Source organism: Pan paniscus, chromosome 12 (genome assembly GCF_029289425.2).
Source record: "Pan paniscus chromosome 12, NHGRI_mPanPan1-v2.0_pri, whole genome shotgun sequence".
NCBI classification, from domain to species: domain Eukaryota; kingdom Metazoa; phylum Chordata; class Mammalia; order Primates; family Hominidae; genus Pan; species Pan paniscus.
In genome coordinates this window covers 65,496,941-65,519,808 of record NC_073261.2, presented here as the reverse complement: position 1 = coordinate 65,519,808, position 22,868 = coordinate 65,496,941, and the positions used below count along the sequence as shown (strand labels likewise).

Sequence of the window (22,868 nt, the reverse complement as noted above, 5' to 3'; positions counted from 1 at the left end):
AAGAGGCCAGGAAGGTTTCAATTTACAGACGTGCCCTAGGCCATAATTAACTTCTTGATGAAAGACTTCTCCTAACACAGTGTAAAGTTCACCAGTCAAGAACTACGGAAAACCCACATAGATTGAGAGGTATTAAGACAAGGCTGATATCTAAAAGCTTTTTTCTTTTCTGTTTTCTCTACTTCCCACAGACACTGCTGGGCCTCTGCTAGGCTTGTTAGCTGGTGCCAATACTATGTGTGTATTCTGGGATTCTGGGGACTTTATTTTGATTGGTGAAGTAGATGTTCATATGATTTTTGTCTGTTCATCAACTGAACCTCTTTCCCCTCCTTAAAAGTCTTGGTGGGAGGCAGAGTCTATCTCCTTTTATAGAAGCATAAAATGTCACTTACTTTCCCAGCTTCCTTTGCAGTCATGTGGCCAAGATGCAGCCATGTGACCAAGGCTCGGCCAGCGAGATGGACCCACTCTGGACTTTGAACCAGGAGTCAGCAATGCACAGATGAGGCCCAACAGAGAATTCCCCATGATGATGGGGACACCGCTCAGTTGCCACCAATGCCTTCTTCAGACTAGTTCACAGGTCATACTATGCAAAGCCAGGTTTTCCTGTCTTCCCTGTAATTCCCCCAACTACCCAATGGACTATGGATAAATTCCTTCTTTGCTTAAATCAGGCAATGTTGGTTTCTGTGGCTCATAACCTAGAATCAGGACTGATATAACTGGTCTAACTGCATAGGGGCCAGCAGATTAGTTCATGTTTTCTAAGTCAGGTGTGGGGCTGGTGCTGGGATAATCTTCTCTGTCCTTTTAACCCGATGGACTCTAAAAGTGGAACACACAAGAGACATTGGCTGCAGTCACTGAGTGAAGGCCCTGGGCTGAGGCTGAACGGTATGAGAGTGCAGGAGATCTTCATGGACTTTAATATCCTTGGTCTTTGCCTTATAAGAGAAAGGAAATTTGATTTGGGGGGCATACCTCCTTGGGAATGTATTTAATAACATACTATTAAGAAGGGGAAAAATGCTGGCTAAACTTTGACAAAATGCTCTTTTGTCACTTAAAATGTTTATACTTCATTAACAACCTATTTCAGACTTACTTGGACATAGATTTGTATCATAGGTTGCTCTTGTGCATGCATAAAAAGGAAAATAGAAGCAAAATAACGTAAAGTACTCTTAGAAGCTCTTTATATTACGAATCCAAATATTCTGAATCATCTTTGCTTTCAAAGTTGAACAAGTTTTTTTTGTTTGTTTTTATTTTTAGACAGAGTTTCACTGTTGTCGCCCAGGCTACAGTGTAATGGCGCAATCTCAGCTCACTGCAACCTCCACCTCCTGGGTTCAAGCGATTCTCCTGCCTTGGCCTCTCTAGCAGCTGAGATTACAGAAGCCCGCCACCACACCTGGCTAATTTTTGTATTTTTAGTAGAGACGGGGTTTCACCATGTTGGTCAGGCTGGTCTCGAACTCCTGACCTCAGGTGATCCACATGCCTCGGCCTCCCAAAGTGCTGGGATTACAGGCATGAGCCACCACGCCCAGCTGAAAGTTGGACAAGTTTTTATTGAATGTCTTTTTCCCCCCTAAGACATAGTTCACACAAGCCAGTAACATACTCTGAATACAGATTTTTCTAAATAGGACCTCAATTTTGGATGATATTCCAAAAGGTTTTTTTAAGTTTTTTATTTTGAAATAATTTTGGATGCACAGTAAGTGTAGAGTTCTCATGTGCTCATTATCCAGCTTTTCCCCATGTTCTGAATCACTTTTTGAAAACTAAGATATAATTCACACACCATAAAATACATCCCTTTGAAGTGTATAATTCAGTGTTTTTAGTGCATTCACAAAGTTGTACAACCCACCACTATCTATTCTAGAACATTTCTCTTGATTTCTTTTTAAATTAAAATCCTTCAAGGGAATATTCCAGAACATTTCTATCACTCCCCAAAGAAACCCTGTATCTATTAGCAGTCACTCCCTGTTCCACTCCTCCTGCTCCCCCAGCCCCTGCAACTACTCATCTTTCTTTCTGACTGAATCACTTTTTAATTCAGAATGGCCTGTGTGCATCTCAGTGTCACTCTCTGTGTCACCAAGAGCACTGATGATAGAGCATTTTATAGCAGAGTGCTTCGTTTTGTCTCCAGGATTTTCTTCCAAGTTGCTGGTATCTGTTCTTAAAGTTTTAATACACATGTGCAGACAATGACAACTCCATCGTAACTGCAGCCTGGATGATGAGACTGTAATATGAATAACAATTTCAGAGAGGTTAAAATACGAAAAATTGCCAGGCATGGTGGTGGGTGCCTGCAATCCCAGCTACTCGGGAGGCTTAGGTGGGATAATATCTTGAGCCTAGGAGTTCAAGACCAGCCTGGGCAACATAGCAAGACCTAGTCTCTTAAAAAAAAAAAATGTGGGGGAAGAAAATGAACATGGACATCTTAGACTCAACGAAACACTGTAATAAAAGTAGGTTATTTAGGACATTTCCATTTTATTGGCATTGTATCACTGTCAGACAGCATATTGTCATACATTTCTATTATCATTTGATCTACTTCATATCTTCTGGTGAGCCAATTGGATGCTACAGCTGAGGACGTATGAGATTAAGAAATAGGACAGTGATGAGTTTTCACCCCAAGATGCAGTAGGCATTGATAATTTAATTAAAGAATGGTTCTGCTCCCACTTCACAGCCTTTTTGGAACAAAAGCTAACTACCCATGAGTGGTTGAAGAAAAAATTCAAAAGAGCAATGGATTTTATGGAGAGAGAGGTGGAGGTGAGCCTTATAAAATGGGAGCAGGGTAGCAGGTCTCCAAGGCTCACCTCAGGGAATTTCACTGGTAGGACAGCAGAGTGATGCCTCTTGTCCTCTCTCCAGCCCTCATTACCCGTGCTGGTAATTTTCGAATGGCCCACTCTCCACCCTTCTCTGCCCTGCTCTGTGCCTGGGCAGGCTGACTGCTGCAGACTACATTCCCTACTCATGACAGTCCTCTGGCTTCTGGTGGGTTTCATCGATAGGAGGGAGTTATAAGGGGCAAAGAGCGAGTAGACAGGATGATATTTACCTCCCCCCACAGCCCACACTCACACCTGGCCAGTTTTGGCTCTGGCTTCTTTCCTCTGCCACATTCCTGTTGAGCAGCATCTCTGCCTGCCTTGGCAACAGCTCCCACTGAGTTACAGTAACAGCTCCCGCCCCTTGTCCCTACTAGAACTTCCTAGTATCTAGTTCCTGGATGCATCTGCATCCCCTGTTGGTACTTTTAACCTTGCCCACACCTCTGCAAGGTGTGGACATGGTTAAAGGTGGTGTCCCTTTGCTAAACTCTCTTCAGGTTCCACTTTGAATGTACCATCTGTTTCCTGTTGGAACACTTAGTCCTTCCCGAAGTGGGTGACTCACAGACAGCTGAGTGCCTCTCTCTCTCCTCTCCTCTCCCTTCCTCTCTGGGTTGGTGCCCCTGCACCAGGTACCCAGTCCTCTCTCCTACAAAACACAATCTTACTGGGCCAGGCTCTGTTCTGCAATAGGGAGGTCTGCAGTTGGGCGCTGTATTAGGCCATTCCTGCATTCCTATAAAGAAATACTGGAGACTACGTAATGTTTAAGAAATGAGGTTTCATTGGCTCATAGTTCTGCAGGCTGTACAGTGCCGGCATCTGCTTCTAGGGAGGCCTCAGGAAGCTTTTACTCACCATGGAATGGGAAGCAGGAGCAGGCACGTCACATGGAGGAAACAGGAGTGCATGGGGGTGGAGTGGGAGGGAGTGATGGTGCCACACACTTTCAGACCGTATCTCCTGAGAACTCACTCACTATGTGGCAGACAGCACCAAGCCTTGAGGGATCCACCCCCATGACCCAAATACCTCCTACCAGGCCCCCCTTCAACACTCGGGATTACATCTCAACATGAGATTTGAAGGGGACATCCAAACTATATCAGGGTCCAATAGGTGAAATTCAGGGGGAAGATATTAAAAAGCCCAATTTTGTCTATGGATAAAAGATCCATTCTATAATCCAGTTTAACCAATAAAAAAATTGAGACTTTTGATTCCCAAGATCAATATCTAGTTCTCAGCTGCTTCTGCACTCGGAATGTATGGGACATCATTCACTGGTTCCCTTAAATCCCAACAACCACTCTCAAATGTATATCTCCAGTTTCAGACTCATATAGACAGCTGTCTTGTTGTTCCACAGGCTCCTCATTGAACATACTCACAGCAAACTCATAATCTTCCTCTTTCTACCCTCAAACCTGGGGCTCCTCCAGTGTTTCCTGTTTCATTCTGTGTTACCACTCTCCATACTGTTGCTCATGCCCAAAACCTGAAAGTCATTCTTGACACCTTCTTTTTCATCCTTCTATATATGAATTTTCAGATACAGTAGATCCTATGAACAGATCATTTATCCAATCCATCCACTTCTCTCCACCATCATAGCTATACCCCAGTACAAGCCATCATCAACTCTTGCCTGGACATAGCATTAACTTACAGTTCTATGAGCTCAGCTCTCTTCTTCCCTGATCTCTCAACCATTCTTCAATCAGTATGCAAGGCCTTTCACATGTTTTAAAATCAAATCTGAGCATGATATTGTCCTGCTTAGAAGCTTTTAGGGCTCCCAAATGGTCATATGATAAAGTCCATTGGGAAGGAGAGTGAGAGGGAAAAAAAAGCTTTTTTTAAGGATCAAGTCCAAGGGCTCACCATAGCTTAAAAGGCCCTTCAAGATCTTGCCCCTGGCTTGCTTCATGAAGAACTAATTTATCTTCACACACAGCACTCCGGACACACTGGCCTTCTCTATTCCTTTAAACGCCTTGCTCCTCCCCACCTCAGAACATCAAACATTCCATTCCAGTTCCATCTGCCCAGAAAGCTCCATCCATCAGCTCCCACATCCCCAGCCCGGCCCTTTCATTCCTTGCCTGGGCTCCAGCTCCTGCACTTGTCCTGTGTAACACTTGTCACCATTATCGATATGCGGTCACTTTCTATGTGGTCAAGTCCTCTAGACCTGAAGCTCCTTCCGAATTGGAACTGTATCTACCTTGTTCACTTCTAGGTCTCAGGGCCTAGCACACAGCCTGCCTTGTGGTGGTTGTTTAATACACATCTGTTGAATGAATGAATGATGTTGAGCCCATAGTTTTTTCACTTTGAGCCTCAGTTTCTTCATCTGTTAAGCTAGAGGAAGTGAGGTTTCTTCCAATGTGAACATTTCATGATTTTATGACTGCAAAGCACTTCTTTGAACACCAAAATTGCTCAGTTGAAGATAACATGGTTAAAGAGGAAATTCTTTTTTTTTTTTTTTTTTCAAATTTTAACCATTGAAGTCTCAGTCATAAAGAGGAAATCCATGAGACAACTCTGCTGCTCCCACCTGTCCATGGTCTACTGGTAAATACAACATACGCAACAGTCTCACAGGTCAAAAGGCATCTCTGCTTCCAAGAGTTTATCCCCTCTCCCTCAAGAAAGTTAAATTACAGGTGTGGCCTGATGTTTCTAGCTACCCTTCTGGTGCATGAGACAATCCATAAAACCTCCAAACTTTACCATACTGAGACATCCCAGATTCTGATGGCACAAACAGGGATGGATTTCAAATTTGTGAGCTTTATCATTTTCTTCTTTTGGGGGTGGTGGGTGTTACTAGAATCTTTACACATTATATTGTTTTAAAAAGTTTTAAAGTGGAAACAAACTAAAGAAACAAATATTAGCCCTCTCTAGAATCTCAGATGTAGTTAGTTAAGATGATATCAGGCTGGGAGTGGTGGCTCACACCTGTAATCCCAGCACTTTGGGAGGCCGAGGTGGAGTGATCACCTGAGGTCAGGAGTTTGAGACCAGCCTGGCCAACATGGCAAAACCCCATCTCTACTAAAAAATACAAAAATTAGCTGGGCACGGTGGCAGGCAGCTGTAATCCCAGCTACTCGGGAGGCTGAGGCATGAGAATCGCTTGAACCCAGGAGGCGGAGGTTGCAGTAAGCCAAGATTGCACCATTGCACTCCAGCCTGGGAGACAGAGCAAGACTCCATCTCAAAAAAAAAAAAAAAAAAAAAAAAAAGATGAGATCATACTGAATTAGTGTATGACTGGTGTCCTTAGAAGAAGAGGAGACAAAACACAGACACAGACGCAGACACAGAGGGAAAAAGACCACATAAAGACAGAGGCAGAGATTTGAGCTGTGCTGCTACAAGCCAAGGAACACCTGAGGCTACTAAAAGCTGGAAGAGGAAAGGAAGCATCCTCCTCTAGAGCCTTTGGAGGGGGCATGGCCTTGCCAACACTTTGCTTTAAGGCTTTTGGCCTCTAGAACTGTGAGACAATACATTTCTGTTATTTTAAGCCACCTAGTTTGTGATACTTTGTTACAGAAGCCCTAAGAAATGATGTATCAACCTTTAGGAATTTATTCCTCTAGAGCACAGGGTGGCAAACTATATAGCCCATGGGCCAAATCCAGCCCACTGCCTGATTTTGTATGACCCATGAACTAGGAATTATTTTTTTCAGAATAACATTTGCAGTCAATCTGATGATAGGAAACACTAACTTTAAACATCACTTAAACAAAATATTATCCCCCGAAAAGGAATCTGTCTTCTCATTAGTAGACTTCTATTACAAAAACATTGTACTAAATTATTGTTAAAGTTTTAATTTCATCTATTTAAAATGTGCAGAAGTTTGTTTTCTCTTGTTATATGAGGACCTACATAATATCCACAATTTTGCCTCTTGGCCCACTGATTCGGTTTTTCTGTGTCCCTACCCAAATCTCTTCTTGAACTGTACTTCCCATAATCCCCACCTGTTGTGGAGGGACCCAGTGGGAGGTAATTGAATCATGGGGGCAGTTAGCCCCAGGATGTTCTCATGATAGTGAGTGAGTTCTCACAGATCTGATGGTTTTATAAGAGGCTTTTCCCCCTTTGCTCAGCACTTCTCTTTCCAGACGCCATGTGAAGAAGGATGTGTTTACTTCCCCTTCTGCCATGATTGTAAGTTTCCTGAGGCCTCTCCAGCTATGCTGAACTGTGAGTCAAGTAAGCCTCTTTCCTTTATAAATTACCCAGTCTCAGTTATGTCTTTAGAAGCAGTATGAGAACGGACTAACACACCCACAAATCCTAAAATATTTTCTTTTTTAAAAAATAGAGACAGAGTCTCTGTTGCCCAGGCTGGAGTGCAGTGGCGCTGATTATAGCTTACTATAACCTCCAATTCCTGGGTTCAAGGAATCCTCCCACTTCAGCCTCCCAAGTAGCTAGGACTACAGGCACAGGTTACCATATCCAGCTAATTTTTTAAAAATTTTTTGTAGAGATGGGGTCTTGCTATGTTGCCCAGGCTGCAAAATATTTTCTATGTGGCCTACTAGAGAAAAAGTTTGCTGAACTCTTCTCTAGAGGAATCTCAGTGTCACCTACTCATTTAGCCAGGGAATTTCTAAGCATAGGTAGAAACATTTTTATTATGATAAAAAGGATCTATTTTTAATCTGTTTTCACCTTATATAATTTTCCAGTTACTTTTTTTATAACAGCTTTGAGATATAATTCACACACCATGCAATTCATCTGTGCAGTTCATCCATTTAAAGTATACAATTTAATGGATATTAGTAAATTCAATTTTACAACCATCATTACAATTAATTTTAGAACATTTTCAGCACCCCATAAGAAATCCCTTAGTAGTCAGACGCCATGTACCCCTGGCCCCAGGCAATCACTCATCTATTTTCTGTCTATGGATTTGCCTACTCTGGACATTTCATATACATTTTCCATATCACTTTTCTGTATTTGCTTTGACTGATCTTAATTTTTATTTATGTCCTTTTAACACTTTAAAACAAGAATCAATACTGTAAGTGAGAGTCTTAGGAGTCTTTGACACCTCTAACATCCTATCTTTTCCATCATGAAATTTATCCCACAGATAGGGTCCCACTGGCTACATTTCCCTTACAGAAATGTTAAATGATTGAATATCCAAAGGCCAAGAAAGTGGTATCCAGTGCATAGGAGTCCTCAATCTCCCAGCTTGTAGCTTTTTGAGTTGCTGAGTTATGATATGTCAGGAATCAGCCCAAATATCTGTCATAGCTTATAGATACTATGAATCTCTGAGATGTGAAGAAAAAGTGGTAAAAAGAGAATTGCTTGCACAAATTGCTCTTGAGAAATATGGCATAGTATTTAAATATTTCATTTTAACTAAAGTGTTCTTTCAGAAGCGAGATTTTTTTTTAAACCACGCTTGGCCTCACCAATAATTATTTGCTTTTATTATTGCTAACAGGTCCTCCGACTGGAAACTACCACTTCATCTTGATGGTTATAGTAATTAGTTATAATGACTTTTAATGAGTCCTTGAGTTCTTTCCTTACTTATTAAAGAGCCATAGCATTTAAATCACCTCATCTACTGTTCTGGTTATCTATTGCTGCATTAACAATCCACCCCAAAGCTTACTGGCTTAAAACAACAACAATCATTTTATTATCTCATGGTTTCTGTGGGTCAGGAATTCAGGAAGAGCTCCACTGAGTGGTTCTGGCTTAATGTCTTACATGCAGTGGCAGGAGATGGAAGAGCAGGCATTGGGAGAGCTTGGGATGTCAGGGCCTCTCCATGTGATCGGTTTACACGAATTAGTTTGTGCTTCCTCGCAGCATGATGGTCTCAGGGTAGTAATGCTTCTTAGACAGTGGCTCAAGGCTCTAATGCAGGGTCCAGAGAACCAGGGAGAATCTGCACCACCTTTTTTGACTGAGTCCGGAAGGTCACAGAGAATCATTTCTGCCATACCCTACTGGTCAACTGTTAGTCACTAATGTTTGGCCCAAATTCAAAGGGAGGGCCACAAAGTTCACCTCGTCATGGCGGGGGAGATCAAGGAATTTGCAGGTATGTTTTAAAACTGAAACTAGCTGGGCCTGGTGGCGTGCACCTAATGTGGTCCCAGCTGCTTGGTGGGCTAAGGTGGGAGGACTGCTTGAGCCCGGAAGGTGGAGGCTGCAGTGAGCGGTGATTGTACCACTGCTCTCCTGCCTGGAGATAGAGCAATACCCTGCCTTGAAAATAAATTAATTAATTTAATTAAATAATGTTTTAAAACTGCTACAAGCTGTGCAGAAACATTCTTTGGTTTACGCAATAATTACTCTGGCAAGAGACATTTCTGTCTTCCGTTTACTTCCTTGTTTTCCTTCTCTTTCTTCTTTAAATGATCCCCTTTAAGTGTTTACAAATTTAAAGATTTCAGCTCTAAATATTTTGTTTGTTTTATATATGTTCTGTATATAGACCAATTCTTGTGCCAGGCCCAAATATTTCCGTCTGCTCTGTTCTGCTCTGCCTACTTCCTGTTTGGTTGACTTTGATTTCCTGTCCTCTGTCAAAGGGCTTCATTAAAGTTATAAACTTCCATTTTGACCTAGGCACTGTGTTCTATTTCTGAATCCGCCAGTGGTCTTGAGCAACAGTTACGCATACGGTAACTGTTAAGTATAATACAGGAAGTGAAAATTAAAGTACTATGTCTTAAGATTGATAGAATTAAATGCTCAGTTTACGGAAATACATGGTGGAGACCATTTTTCAGGAGCTCAGACCTCAGCCAGACTGAGTCTCTCTTTTAGGGATAGTTGGATCTCTCTTATTTTCGGCTGCAAATAACAGGAAACTCAACTGGTTTACATCATAATGGAATATTTATTATCTCATATAACAAGGAGTCTGAGGTAGGATGGTTCCAATTCAGCAGCTAATCATGTCACCAAAAACTCAGATTCCTTCCAGTTCTTTCTACTCTAACATCTTCAGCATGGTGGCTTTATTTTTATTTTTTGAGAAAGGGTCTCACTCTGTTGCCAGGCTGCAATGCAGTGGCATAATCTTGGCTCCCTGAAACCTGCACCTCCCAGGTTCAAGCGATTCTCATGCCTCAGCCTCCCAAGTAGCTGGATTACAGGCGTGCACCACCATGCCTGGCTAATTTTTGTAGTTTTAGTAGAAACAGGGTTTGGCCATGTTGACCAGGCTGGTCTTGAACTACTGGCCTCAAGTGATCTGCCTGCCTTGGCCTCCCAAAGTGCTGAGATTACAGGCATGAGCCACTGTGCCCAGCCATGGTGGCTTTATTTTTAACTCATGTCTTAAAATGGCTTCTATGGTTTACTTATCACATGCAGACACAGCATAGTCTAGTGAATTCCTGGGTGCTCCTTTTTATGAGTGGGAAAAAAAAATCCCAAAAAACTATTTCAGTTCGTTTGAGCTGCCATAACAGAATATTGGAGACTGAGTAATTTATAAAGAACAGAAATTCATTTTCTCACAGTTCTGGAGGGTGGGAAGTCCAAGATCAAGGTGCTGACATTTTGCAACGACCTTCTTGGTGTGTCATCACATGGCAGAAGGGTAAGAGTGCAAGAGAGCTCCCCCTTCAACCTTGAGTCCTTTTATAAGGGCCCTAATCCTATCCATGAAGGCACCACCCTTATGACTTAATCATCTCTTAAAGGCCCCACCTCTTAATATTATGACATTGGGAATTAGGCTTCCAACACATCAATTTTGAGGGACACATTCAAACCACAGCAAAAACCTATTCCAGGCTGCACACGGAATCCCAGAATTTTGGGATGCCAAGGCAGGTGCATCACCTGAGGTCAGGAGTTTGAGACCAGCCTGGCCAACATGGTGAAATCCCATCTCTACTAAAAATACAAAAATTAGCCAGGCGTGATGGCACATGCCTATAGTCCCAGCTACTCAGGAGGCTGACGTATTGAGAATCACTTAAACCCAGGAGGTGGAGGTTGCAGTGAGCCGAGATTGTGCCACTGCACTCCAGCCTGGACGACAGAGTGAGGCTCTGTATCAAAAAAAAAAAAAAAAGTAATGTGACCAAGATTGTTTCAAAAGTCTAAGGTAAAAAAAGTATTCAAAATACACCCAGTAATAGGAAAGTATATTATTTATAATATTGATGTATCACCTTTTTTTTTTTTTTTGAGATGGAGTCTCGCTCTGTTGCCCAGGCTGGAGGGCAGTGGCACGATCTTGGCTCACTGCAACCTCCGCCTCCCGGGTTCAAGCAATTATCCTGCCTCAGCCTCCCAAGTAGCTAGGATTACAGGTGTGCAACACCACCCCTGGCTAATTTTTTGTATTTTTGGTAGAGACAGGGTTTTACCAGGCTGGCCAGGCTGGTCTCAAACTCCTGACCTCAAGTGATCTCCCCACCTCGGCCTCCCAAAGTGCTGGGATTACAGGCATTAGCCACCACACCCGACTTGATCTATCACTTTTAATTAAGCACTAAGTAAAAATAAAGATGTATACATTTACTATGAAAATGAAAACATTTCAGCTGGGCACGGTGGCTCCCAAAGCCTGTAATCCCAGCACTTTGGGAGGTAGGGGCGGGCGGATCACAAGGTCAGGAGATTGAGACCATCCTGGCCAACACGGTGAAACCTTGTCTCTATTAAAAATACAGAAAAAAAATTAGCTGGGCATGGTGGTGCGTGCCTGTAATCCCAGCTACTTGGGAGGCTGAGGCAGAAGAATCACTTGAACCAGGGAGTCAGAGGTTGCAGCGAGCCGAGATCACGCCACAGCACTCCAGCCTGGCGACAGAGTGAGATTTTGTCTTAAAAAAAGAAAGAAAGAAAATGAAAACATTTCATCTGGAATATCCAAAATTAGGTTTAATATATTTTAAATCTCATTAGACTTTTTGATAGATTGCTGTAAATATTATGTGAAAGTTATGCTCGTCTTCAATTTCAGTGGTGTTAGATATCTAAATACAAGCCTGGCTGTTTTTTTGTTTTGTTTTGTTTTTTTGTTTCTTTGTTTTTTTTTTGTTTTTTTTTTTGAGACAGAGTCTTGCTCTGTCACCAGGCTGGAGTGCAGTGGCACGATTTTGGCTCACTGCAAGCTCTGCCTCCCAGATCCACGCCATTCTCCTGCCTCAGCCTCCCAAGTAGCTGGGACTACAGGCGCCCGCCACCACACCTGGCTAACATTTTGTATTTTTAGTAGAGACAGGGTTTCACCTTGTTAGCCAGGATGGTCTCAATCTCCTGACCTCGTGATCCACCCGCCTTGGCCTCCCACAGTGCTGGGATTACAGGCGTGAGCCACCACGCCCAGCCCAAGCCTGGTTTTTTTATGCGATAACTTAGAAAGCCCAACCTCCTGCTCACAATTTCCTACTTTTCCAATTTTTCAACTCCCTGGTTATATAAAATCTGTTCTTTAAGCTGATTAGGACCTACAAGGCTGGGAACCATTCCCAGTTTCCTAGGATATCTATTCTCTAGACAATTTCCTTCCTTATAGTGCTCATTATAAAATCCAGGTCGGGCCCGATGGCTCATGCCTATAATCTCAGCACGGTGGGAGGCCAAGGCAGGAGGACTGCTTGAACCCAGGAGTTTGAGACCAGCCTGGGCAACATAGGGAGACCCCATCTCTATAAAAATAATTTTAAAATTAGCCAGGTGTGGTGGCTTGTCCCTGTAATCCCAGCTACTCATGACGCTGAAGCAGGAGAATCACTTGAGCCCAGGAATTTGAAGCTACAGTGAGCCGTGACTGTGCCACTGCGGGGTGACAGCTGGTCTCTAAAAGAAAAAAAAAAAATCTATGGCAAATGTAATATAATGTCAAGTGAAAAAAAAAATCCAGGCTACCAAAGTTTATGTATAAATGATACATAGTGATATAAAATATATAAAAGTTACATGAGGATATACTCCAAATCACTACTCTTGGTTATTTTTTGCATAGGGGTTGGTCATTTTACTTGACTTTCATTTTCTCTGCCTTAATTTTTTTTACCATGATCAAGTAATAGCAGAAGAAATAAACCAAAGCCTGCATATGAAAAAGCTCTAGAAGACAACACATACACACATACTCACACATGCACGTAGGTGATGTCTGTATTAGTGAGGCAGAATTATAAGTGAGTTTTCTTCTTTTCTCCAATCTTTATTTAATTTTGTTTATTTGTTTTGTTTTATAGAGACAGGGTCTCACCATGTTGCCCAGGCTGGTCTTGAACTCCTAGCCTCAACTGATCCTGCCACCATGGTCTCCCAAACTGCTGGGATTACAGGTGTGAGCCACCATGCCCAGCCCTTCTTTAATGTTTTATATGTGTCTTTTTTTAGGTTGTAATTTAAAAATAAACATATTTTAGCAAAAAATTAAAGACTTTGAATGTTATTAAAGAATTTAGGTCCGGGAGTAGTGGTTCACGCCTATAATCCCAGCACTTTGGCAGGCTGAGGTGGGAGGGCTGCTTGAGCCCAGGAGTTTGAGACCAGCTCTGGGCAACAATAGTGAGATTCCATCTCAATCTAAAAATAAATAAGTAAAATATACATATGAACTTAGTAACTGGTTGGCCCAGCTTGCTTGCTTTCATGACAGTAATCCATGATTTTGATACCCGTCTTAATATAATCACTATCATACCTCTCTGCAGGCATAGTTATCACTTTGGGCAGGAGTTGAGCCTTGTGCCTCTTTTTGTTTTTCTTGATGGTATCTAACGCCCAGTGGTGATACATTGTCACTCATATCAATACTGGTGTGATTCAATGTGTAATAATTTATATTTTATTCGACATTTAATGAGCATCTACAATGCTAAAGGCACTGTACTAGCCACTCTAGGGAATAAAAGATGAACAAGACACAGTCAATGCCTTTAATTAAAGAAGTAAATGCACTGATTTTTACTTTTCCTATACAGGTATTGAATTGAGAATTTTGGGGAAAAGAACATGAAGAGTCTTAAAAGATATGGAACCTGTGAACGCTAAACCTTCATATATTTGCATTTTTATTAGTAAGAATATGGCTGCCAGTTATATTGTTTTATATGTTAGGTCATATTTTGAAATGTGATGTGACATAGTGAAAAAGAAACAAAGAGTCTGGAGGTCTGGTTTCAAGTTTCAACTCAGCAATTAACTACCTAATGAACACGGGCAAGGTACTTAAACTTCCTGTGCCTCATTTTCCTCATGTGTAAAACGAGGGAGATGAACTAAATGATCTACAGGGTTCCTTCCAACCTTAAAATTGAACTAACTCTCTCCTGTTGAGACATAAAAGAGGCACCATATGACTTGAAGGTGATGATGACTTCATTACTCGTTCTGAAAAATGTTAATTCTAAATCGGAACAAGTAATCACTGGATCTCATGGTTGTGACACATCAGACATTACTACAGTTAGAGAAACCCAAGTTAGCACACTGTGTCATACTTCTAAGCAGTGCTATATATGCAAAACTAGCATACCACAGTATAGGGCCTACACAATATAAACAAAAAGATTAAAAAGAGATTTTTTTTTTTTTTTGAGATGTAGTCTTGCTTTGTCGCCCAGGCTGGAGTGCGGTGGCACGAGATCGGCTCACTGCAACCTCTACCTCCCAGGTTCAAGCGATTCTCCTGCCTCAGCCTCCTGAGTAGCTGCGATTACAGGCGTGCACCACCATGCCCAGCTAATTTTTTGTATTTTTAGTAGAGATGGGGTTTCAGCATGATGGCCAAGCTGGTTTCAAACTCCTGACCTCAAGTGATATGCCCGCCTTGGCCTCCCAAAGTGCTAGGATTACAGGCGTGAGCCACTGCGCCCCGCCGATTTTTTTTTTTTTTTAAATAGAGACAGGGTCTCGCTATGTTGCCCAGGCTGGTTTTGAAATCCTGGGCTCAAGCAATCCTCCTGCCTCAGCCTCCCAAAATGTTGAGATTACAGGTGTGAGCCGCTGTGCCCAGCCAAGAAAATTTTTAACAATGGATATTTTACGAATGCTTTTTGGAGTTTTTATGTACTAAGATTTCATTTCTCTGGGTGTTCATTAATCTTATGTTTCAGTTCCTTAAATGAAAATAGGTGAGTGGGGCAGGTTTCCTCAGAGGTATAGTTTTTACTTTAGGGACTATCCCTTTCTCCTAAAGTGTGCTTTAAAGACGGCAGCACATGAACTTGTCTTAGATAGGAGGGACAGCAGGCAAAAGTGATGACAGGATCTGGGTCTGCTGCCACACGCCAAACTATTTATGAAATTTTTTTAAGAGACAGGGTCTTGCTCTGTCACCCAGACTGGAGTGCAGTGGTGTGTTCATAGCTCACTGCAGCCCCAAACTCCTGGGTTCAAGTGATACTCCCACCTCAGTCTCTCAAGTAGCTAATATTACAGGTGCATGCCCCCACACCTGGCTAATTTTTTTTTGTTTTTTTGTACAGATGGGGGTCTCACTATGCTGCCCAGGTTGGTCTCCAACTCCTGGTCTCCAAAGTGCTGGAATTACATGGGTGAGCCACCACACCTGGCTCTCATTCTTTATGGGTTTTTTTTTTTTTTTTTTTGCCCTTAAGTTTTGTTTTTTACAACCTTATAAATCACATAATTGAGTTTCAGAGATCTCAAACAATACTAATGCAGTAAGTAAACAGGAGAGCAGGAGTGGGGTTTGGCCAACAGTACTGGTAAAATTCACTCATAGTGGTTGAACCCAGCTGTTGCAGCTATTTGTCCTTAATAGGAAGGACACCTCCTCACTACAGAGAGTTGGGCAGTGATTTGCAGTATGCTAACTGGGACTAGGGCATACTCTCGATAAGGTTTAATTTTTTGTAAGAGAACCATGTGGCTTAAATTGATGTAAAGCATCTACATAAACTACATAACGGAAGACAGGTAACTCAGATAATGGGGGTATCAAAGACGAAATTTGGCCATTTATCTAGAATTATCTGAGGGAGAACCCCAATGAATCCAACAGATACAATCATTCTGGTTATTAGAGTAGTGTAAGAATCACAGTCATACATGCTGACTTATTCAGAGGGCAAAGTACCAGTGTCTGCAACTTACTTTGAAATACATTTTTAAAAACCAGATAGATGAATGGATAGACAGAGGGATGGAAAAATAAACAGACAGGTGATAAGGCAAGTGCAGCAAAATGTTAATGGTGGAATCTAGTTAGTGGGTATACATATGTTCCCGGAAAAAAAATCTTTCAGTTTGGCTGTATATTTGAATTTTTTTTTTTTTTTTTTTTTGAGACGGGTCTTTCTCTGTTGCCCAGGCTGGAATGCAGTGCCCGGATCATGGCTCACTATAGCCTTGACCTTCTGGGCTTAGCTGGAACCACAGGTATGTGTCACCACACCTGGCTAATTAAAAAAAAAAAATCTTTTGTAGAGATGGTGTCTCATTTTGTTGTCCAGGCTGGTCTTGAACTCCTGGATCAAGCGATCCTCCCACCTTGGCATCCCAAAGTGCTAGGCCCCAAAAATTTTTATGATAAAACAGGAAAAAAACCTGCCAACATTTCTGAGGGCTTTCCCTGTGTCAGGCACTTTGTATTAGTGATCTCAATTAGCCCTCACAAGAAGCCTGTGAGGTAGGTACCATATTACTACCCCTATTTTACAGATAAGCAAACAGGCACAGAGAGGCTAAGGGACTTGCCCAGAGTCTCACAGCTAACAATCTAAGACAAGCTAAGATTCAAATCCAGGCCTGTGTGTTTGCAAAGCCAGGGCCTTTAGCTGTGAAACACAGAGAATTCAGCAGATGTTTTTCAGAGCCTCCATTAAATACTACTGAGTATTATAAAACTTCTAGAAGAAAACATAGGAAAATATTTTCATAACCTCAGTCCAAGAAGAGTTCTCTAACATTCACAAAAAACACTATCAAAGAAAATAAATCAGACTTAATTAACATTAAGTTAAAAAGTTTCACTAAGATAATGAAAAGGCAAGCCACAGACTAGGAGAGGATACTTGCAATGCATATATTTTATAACAACTCTGTGGCATCCATAGAGGTGCTCTGCTCAGATCTCCATTCTAGAGAGGATCTGCCTCAGCTTTCAAGCCAAAGCCACATATTTCCTTGGAGCCACCTACCCAATTATTAAGTACAGAGGTAGTATAAGGGCTAACTATCTCTGTGCACAGTGTTTGTGTTAGAGCTCCCCATTGGATTTACTGAGACTTCCTCAAAGATGCACTCCCATCTCATTTTCTTTCTACCAAATTTACCTTCCTTCCCCCTTTCTTTTCACCAGTGTCAGACCTGCATCTTAAGATTTTCCCTGCCTATAACTTTTTTCTTTCCCCTTTATCTTTCATAGATGTTACCCCCAATAAATCTCTTGCACTGTTAATTTCATATTGGTACTTGCTTCCCAAAGGACCCAACTGGTATACTCATATCCAGAATACATAAAGAATGTCTACAAATCAATAAGAAAAAGATAGATAATCCAATTTTTTTTTTTTTTTTTTGAGATGTTGTCTCGCTCTGTCCCCTGGCTGGAGTGTAGTGGTGTGATCTTGGCTCACTGCAATCTCTGCCTCCCAGGTTCAAGCGATTCTCCTGCCTCAGCCTTCTGAGCAGCTGGGATTACATGTGCGTGCCATCATGCCCAGCTAATTTTTGTATTTTTAGTAGAGACGGGGTTTCACCATGTTGGTCAGACTGGTCTCGAACTACTGACCTCGTGATCTGCCCGCCTCGCCCTCCCAAAGTGCTGGGATTACAAGCTTGAGCCACCGCGTCCGGCCCCAATTTTTTTTCTAATGTGCAAAAGACTCAAACAGGTACTCTGCAAAGGAGGAGAGCCAAATGACTAGTACATTTGTAAAAAGGTGTTCAGTATCTTGGCCAGGCACAGTGGCTCACACCTGTAATCCCAGCACTTTGTTAGGCAGAGCGGGGTGGATCACGAGGTCAGGAGTTGGAGACCAGCCTAGCCAATATGGTGAAACTCCGTCTCTTCTAAAAAAAAAAAAAAAATACAACCGGGCGCAGTGGCTCACGCCTGTAAGCCCAGCACTTTGGGAGGCCAAGGCAGGCGGATCACCTGAGGTCGGGAGTTTGAGACTAGTCTGACCAACACGGAGAAACCCCGTCTCTATTAACAATACAAAAATAAAATAAAATAAAACAAAACAAAAATACACAAATTAGCCGTGCGCAGTGGGCTTGCCTGTAGTCCTAGTTACTTGGGAGGCTGAGGCAGAAGAATCGCTTGAACCTGAGAGGTGAAGGTTCCAGTGAGCCGAGATTGCGCCACTGTACTCCAGCCTGGGCGACAAAGCAAGACTCCGTCTCAAAAAAAAAAAAAAAAGAAAGAAAGGAAAGGAGTTCAGCATCTCTAGTTATCAGGGAAACGTATATAAAAACCACAAGAAGGTACTGCTACACCTCCATCAGAATGGCTAAAATTAAAAGGACAATACCAAGTGTTGGTGAAACAAATGGAATTATCTTAAGTTTTGTTGTTGTTGTTGTTGTTGTTTTTTAGAAGGAGTTTCACTCTTGTTGCCCACGCTGGAGTGGAGTGCAGTGGTGCAATCTCAGCTCACTGGAACCTCCGCCTCCCGGGTTCAAGAGATTCTCCTGCCTCACCCTCCCGAGTAGCTGGGATTACAGGCATGCGCCACCATGCCGGGCTAATTTTGTATCTTTAGTAGAGACAGGATTTCTCCATGTTGGTCAGGCTGGTCTCGAACTCCCGACCTCAGGTGATCCACCTGCCTCGGCCTCCCAAAGTGCTGGGATTACAGGCATGAGCCACCGTGTCCGTCCGGCCTCTTAAGTTTTTTTGTGGGAGTATAATTTGGTACAACAACCCTGGAAAACTGGCAGTGTCTACTAAAACTAACATGTATTTACCATATGATCCAGCAGTACTACTCTTGGGTGTATATCAACAGAAATAAGTGCTTATAACCACCAAAAGATGGACAACTATGTGGACACAACTCAAATATTTATCAACAGTAGACTGGATAAATAAAATGTGCTATATTCATACAATGGATTTCTCCCCAATAATGAAAAAGAATGTACTACTGTCACACAGTATGGACATGACACATAAAATTGTTAAGTGAGAAAGTCATACTTAAAAGAGTATACACTGTATGAATCCATTCATATCAAGTTCAAAAACAGATACAACTAATTATTGTCAAGGAGGTCAGAATATCGGGTGCCTTTTGGGGGTGGATATTGACTAGAAGCAGCTCCGAGGCAGCCTTCTGAGTGGCTGGCTAGAAGCGTTCTGTATCTTAATCCGGGTAGTGGGTTACAAAGACTCTCCTTGATGACACTCTGAAGAGGCTTCTCTGAGCCCTGTTCTCCACTAGGCTTCAGCCTTGGCCTGTAACTACTGCAGATTCTGAGCACACATTATTTTATCCATGCCCCACACTAACAGACCTAAACAAATACTAGCATGCCCCTAGGATGATGACTTCGGTCACCTTTAGTTACTGCCTGGGAAAGCTCAAGAATGCCAAAATAATATATGTTTGTTCCAGTTCTATGAACCTATGGTGACCACAACGTTTGATTTTATTCTGAAACTGTTGTAACTGTATCCATTCAATTTAATGATGGGTGTCTTGTTCTTTCAACAACAAAAAAATATCTTATGGAGCAATTTCACTTTTGACCCCTCACTCTTACTTTTTCATATTCTGCGATCACAGACTCAGAACACATCCATTTGCTAATCAGATTTGTTTCTTTCCTGGAGGATTGTGACTTTTTAACTGCTGCATCATTAAAAAATTTTTTTTCATATGTTTAAGGTAAGTTCTTTAGCATCAACAGTTCTAAAGGTTCTAAAGGTTCTCTGCCCTTTCAGATCAGTGCCCACTGTTTTATAACATATATTTGTAACATCTCCTTTAGTAGGTTGAAGTGAAATTCATAATCTACCTTACATGAATATTTTCAAATAAATAAAAATTATGTTCTAACAGCAATATTAAGAATTAAAAAGAAAGCAATTTCTAGGAAAATAATATCGACTTCAGTATGTAAATGCTTGGGCATAACTACATTAAAAGACATAATGGGGCCAGATGCAGTGGCTCATGCCTATAATCCCAGCACTTTGGGAGGCTGAGGCGGGAGGATCATTTGAGCCCAGGAGTTCTAGAGCAGCCTGGGCAACATAGCAAGACCCCGCCTCTTTAAAAAAAAAGACATAATGGGTTGGGTGTGGTAGCACAGGCATGTAGTCCCAGCTGTTTGGGAGGATGAGGTAGGAGGATAGCTTGAGCCCAGGAGGTGGAGGCTGCAGTGAGCTGTGTTCATGCCAGTGCATTCCAGCCTTGGTGACAGAGCAAGACCCTGTCTCCAAAAAAAAAAAAAAGACATAATGAAGTTGCCAGATGTTTGTACTTGTACCTAGAATCAGTGTGAATGCAAGTGCTGCAAATGCAGCCTGATACTACTGTGGTTTTTTGTTTGTTTGTTTTCCGAGACACAGTCTTGCTCTGTCGTCCAGGCTAGAATGCAATGGTGTGATCTCGGCTCACTGCAACCTCCACCTCCCCAGTTCTAGCGATTCTCGTGCCTCAGCCTCTCAAGTAGCTGGGATTGCAGGAGCACACCACTACGCCCAGCTAATTTTTGTATTTTTAGTAGCAACAGGGTTTCACCATGTTGCCCAGGCTGGTGTTGAACTCCTGACCTCAGGTAATCCACCCGCCTTGGCCTCCCAAAGTTCTGGGATTACAGGTGTGAGCCACCACAGCTGGCATACTGTGTTGTATTGATGAGCTGTCAGAGTTACAATTTTCCAACTTTTAAAACATTTTTTAATAAAAGTCTGCCCTCAATTTATACAATATTTGCATTCCTGGGATATTCAGTATATATTAAAAACCATACAAAAATATTTTATATCTATATATGAAAGGGAGTTGTGTTCTAACCATATATTATTAAAATAGGCATTTCAACTACATGAAAGTGAATGTTTGATGAGACGTTTGAAGGTCATGAGGATGAGGGACAATTCTTGACTGTGCTCTTTCCTATCTCAAGGACCTGCTGCCTGCTGTTCCCCCAGCTGGAATGTTCTTTCCCTGAATCTCCCTGTGAATGGCCTTTTTTTTTTTTTTTTTTTTTTTTGAGACGGAGTCTCGCTCTGTCGCCCAGGCTGGAGTGCAAGTGGCATGATCTCGGCTCACCGCAACCTCCGCCTCTCAGGTTCAAGCAGTTCTCTACTTCAGCCTCCTGAGTAGCTGGGGTTACAGGCGCCCGCCACCACGCCTGGCTAATTTTTGTATTTTTAGTAGAGACGGGGTTTCACCATCTTGGCCAGACTGGTCTTGAACTCCCAACCTCGTGATCCACTTGCCTCAGCCTCCCAAAGTGCTGGGATTACAGGCATGAGCCACTGCGCCTGGCCGGCTCTTTCTTAAACTGAGGACTCAGCTCAAATGTCACCTCCTCAGAACTTTCCTCTCCCCCAGTCACTTTTCATTTTGAAATTCCTTCAGAGAACTGAAAATGTTTTCCGTCTCTTTGAAATGTATGTACATATTTTAAAAAGCTAAATAAGCCTCTTGCTAGTTTTGCGTCCTCAGAAGGTCTTTCTTGCGGGCCTTGGAGCCATCTCTTGGAAATGTGAACATCAAGGATGGTGCTCCATGTTTCTGTCTCTAGGAGGGTTTAAGCCTTGGCTCTTGGTTCCAAGATAACTTCCCATTATTTTCCTTTGGATAAAGACAATTAACAGGTATGTAATGGACTGTACGTGCTTGACCATATGAAAGGGTGAGATCTCCCTTTTTTTTGGTCTTTGCACTCTCTTCAGTGGATTGCCTGTGATGTGCATCATGGTACGTTTTAGTACATATCCAATAATAAAACTGTTTCATTCTTTTGTTGTACATTGAGCATTTCGTGGAAAGAACAGTTTGGGGTTGGCAGGATATTTCAAATTATTTGCCCATATGGGTCCCCCAGTTTTGGGCACTTGTATGGCAGGCTGATATTCCCCATTACCTCTCCGTACTAATTTTAACTAGTAAGGGACAGGGGCAAGGGCATGGAGCTTTGGAGTCAGACAACCCTGGCTTTAAACTGTGCCTTTTATCAGCATTCTGAAGTACTGTATGTTGAAGTAACTTCTCTGAACCCCGAATACTTCATCTATAAAGTTAGGAATAATAAATACGTCATAGATTAAGTATGGACATTATCTGATGCATAGCAGGTACTATTCAAATGAAGGAAACGAAGTTATCCTAGGTCCTTTAATGCACTAAATGTTTGCTCCATTTCCCCCTTTCTTGGTATCTGTGTGAAATCTCAGGATATAGTGTCCACTAAACTTCAGTGCACTGCCTAATGAGACAACGAACTCCAAGTGCGGACCTTTTGAGTTTAAACGGGTTTCAGTAGGTAAAATACGTAAAGTTCACAGTACCCTCGCAATTTAGATGGAGGAAAAAAAATCAGTCGGGGGGGGGTCCCCGTATGCAAATACAGGAATTACAGAAGAAGACAGGACCCCCGCCGCAGCACCACTTCCCCCTACAGGGCGCAACGTCCCGCCGCTGGCGCGGGGGTGGAGATTTGCATGTGCGAAGTCGGGAAGAGGGGGAACCACCTCTCGAAAACCCCGGCCGTCGCCCTCCCAGGCCGGGAGAGTCGGCCCCGCTCGGCCGCTCGGCCGCCCGGCGCGCCCCCAAAAGCTCCCCAGCGGCCGGCCCTCTCTACGTCATCCGCACCCTCCCGCCCGCTCCTGAACTTTAAACCACACTCGGAAGAACAACCTGGAGGAGGGGGATTTCTCAGGAGCCAGCGGCCTTCTCACGCTGCTAGCCGTCACCTCCCGGCTCCCGCCGTTCCCTGCGCTCCCGAAGCCCACCCCAAGATCCCGCTCCCTCGACCCCCTCCCAAGCCAGCCGCCGC

General features: G+C 42.6%; 1 long non-coding RNA gene across 1 annotated transcript in view; it reads right to left on the bottom strand.

The window, feature by feature from the left end:
* The window catches only part of LOC117979159 (uncharacterized), a 58,877-nt gene extending 36,027 nt beyond the window's left edge, over positions 1-22,850 (bottom strand). Inside the window, exon 1 of the long non-coding RNA XR_004669841.3 lies at positions 22,730-22,850. This is a non-coding gene — a long non-coding RNA (uncharacterized LOC117979159). The remainder of the gene's footprint in view (positions 1-22,729) is intronic.
* Between the last annotated feature and the right edge of the window lie 18 nt (positions 22,851-22,868).